Genomic DNA, 2,733 nt, shown 5'->3' with positions numbered 1-2,733 from the left:
GCTGAAGCTGAAGGTATTAATGCTGAATTATAACAATTGTAATATTGATTTTACAAATACATACTGACAATCAAACAAAACTAATATTTTCGGATTTCTACGAGAATCACATTTCGTCTGCCCGTGTTCACGTTGGCTGCAAAATAATCGAAACGTCGGGAGTACGTAGTTGTAGAAAAAAGCGCATAGTATTCTTAGATCTTTTTTGATTTGATTTAAACAGATGCAGTAATAAATTTACAAACTAAACCGCTTGTATACTATTTAAAATAATTAATAATTAAATTGTTGTATATGATATCAATAAAGGACTTTTGGTACAACAACAGGCGACTACAATTCGACGATTCGATTCTTTTTCCATTCTTAATATTATACCATTTTAATAAAATCTGTAATCCATTGGATTTTTTTTTGCTATCATTAAAAGTATTAAAGTTATTTTGAATTGGATGGATATTTTTATACACTAGTTAATACTGCAATCATTAGTTTATCAAAAAATATATAATTGTCTTTATAGCTTCCTTCTAACATAGTTACAAACAAACACTATATATATATATATATATTATGTTTTCATTTCTATTACTTTGTAAATAAGAAATGTATATATTATTGAAGAAATATTAAAATATATTTTTTTGTGTTACATTTTTTGTTGTTTTAAATCACACAAGAATAACAAGAATAACACTCGACGTTTTCGGTAGAACTTATAGGGAAGCAAAAATAATATACGAAAGTTGAAAGCGAAAGCAACTATTGTTGCATAGACAAGTGTTATATTGAACGTTAGTACGTGGTTATAACAGTTAGTTATCGATCGTAGTAACCTGTTATAGCCACTGATGTTTTAAAATTTCTTTAAAAACAGTTCAGTAGTTTTTGCGTGATAGATGAACACACATTTATCTGTGTAATTTTTTATATTTATAATAATTATCGGTAAATCTCATGAGTGTTGTTCAAACTGATCAGCAGAGTACAGTGCGTGTTTAGATATATACAAGTATAGAGGATAGATAAAATGTCTCAGAACGTTACAAATAAATAATAGCATGTTAAAAGTGGTATTGTTGTTTATGATTATGTAAAAAGATCTGTAGTTTTAGAATTTGTGTGACCAAAAAATATTTTTTTTTATTTAAATTTCTCATCTATGAACCTCAAAAACAGAATTGTCTGAATTTTATTGAATGCCCCATAACATCTTCAGTGTAAGACGACACTTTGCTAAATTAAAAAAAAAAATACAATGAAAACGTTTTTCTCTATCACAAGTTAAAAATAAATAATAATTTCCATGAAAAGCATAAAACGCGGCCGCGTGATCTTCACGTGATCATCACGTGCACATAGCCGATATGAAATTGACATTGACTGATAATGTCATCAACATTCAGCGAATAAACAAGCCAACGCGCTTAAACCGTTATAATTTCCAACGAGCAATTCTCAACCTTATTTATATGACGGTAAAGCATCACTACGGAAACTTGCTGAATAAACATCTTGTGTCCACGTGGCTTTGCAAGATTGTGTATCCATTTCGATGGATAAGTTATAGACCTTAATACAAGGGAATAAAGACTAGTTTATGTGAAATATGGCTCGGTAAACATTCGAGCTATTTCAGATGTCAAATGAGTCGTGATAGCGTAGGTGGATTGGGAGAGAAAAATTCACAGACAAATTGTCGTGTAGAGAGTTTAGTAAATCGATAACCGAGAGCATAGGTGAATCTTTTCATTTAAAGTTAATTATAAATTGATATTTTTAAAATGAAACATGAAAATTAATTAAATTTGTGACCTGAAATCACTGAACGTAGAGTAGAAAAAAGTTCTATTCATGAATTACTCTGTATGAAAACCAATTTTCCCGTCTGCATGGCTTGTCTAATTCGCCGCTGGTAATATTCTCACGTGGTACTGTTTGATGGCAATTAAATTATTGTGTTACGTTCCAATTAGGTGAACCAATTAACTGGAATAATATTGGTTTTGGGGTGCTTTTAGACCTATGTTAATAATCCTTTTAATTTTTTATACCAGTACAAATTAATTTTTTACTGGTTTTAGCGTTCGTGTTTTCGGGGTTTCGTGTGAAATAATTTATATTATTTTTTTTAAACTATACTATTTTATTAAGAGGACATATGTATATAAAAAAACGTTATATATTTAAAATTCGTATTTATAATTGACTTAGCTTCTTAAGTTTCTATACTTGAAAAAATATCTGGCAGCGGTGGGATTCGAACCCACGCCTCCGAAGAGACTGGTGCCTTAAACCAGCGCCTTAGACCGCTCGGCCACGCTACCATCTGAAGGGATTATTGAATTTTGAAGCTTAATTAAAAAAAAATGTTTATTTATATTTACATACAGTGAACAAATCAAAGTTCAATCCATATAGACGCTAATCACAAATAATCTTCCTCATCCTAGAAATGAACTGAACTGAAATAATACAAAAATACATGTTAAAAAACACCCTTTCTTAAATAAAAATAACCGCCCAGTTTTCATTAGCTATTGTTAAAATTGAAGTGAAAAGACAACTTGGCGAAAGCAGTCGGTAAAACCTTTACCAATTGGTCCATCGACTTAGCTTTGATACATTTTTGATCAACATATACGGCGCTTCACTTTCATTGTTTTTTTTTTCCCTTGAAGCATTGATTCGTTGTAGGAAGTATAGGTATTTAGTAAACGGAAAATATATTTT

At 30.1% G+C, this 2,733-nt stretch overlaps 1 non-coding gene across 1 annotated transcript; it reads right to left on the bottom strand.

Moving 5' to 3' along the window:
- Positions 1 to 2,245: 2,245 nt before the first annotated feature.
- Positions 2,246 to 2,327, bottom strand: Trnal-aag (transfer RNA leucine (anticodon AAG)). Its single transcript has one exon. It is a non-coding gene; the product is annotated as a tRNA-Leu (tRNA).
- Positions 2,328 to 2,733: the final 406 nt, after the last annotated feature.

Source organism: Danaus plexippus, chromosome 26 (assembly GCF_018135715.1).
Source record: "Danaus plexippus chromosome 26, MEX_DaPlex, whole genome shotgun sequence".
NCBI classification, from domain to species: Eukaryota; Metazoa; Arthropoda; class Insecta; order Lepidoptera; family Nymphalidae; genus Danaus; species Danaus plexippus.
The sequence above is the reverse complement of the archived record's forward strand: the minus strand, read 5'-3'. Positions and strand labels throughout refer to the sequence as shown.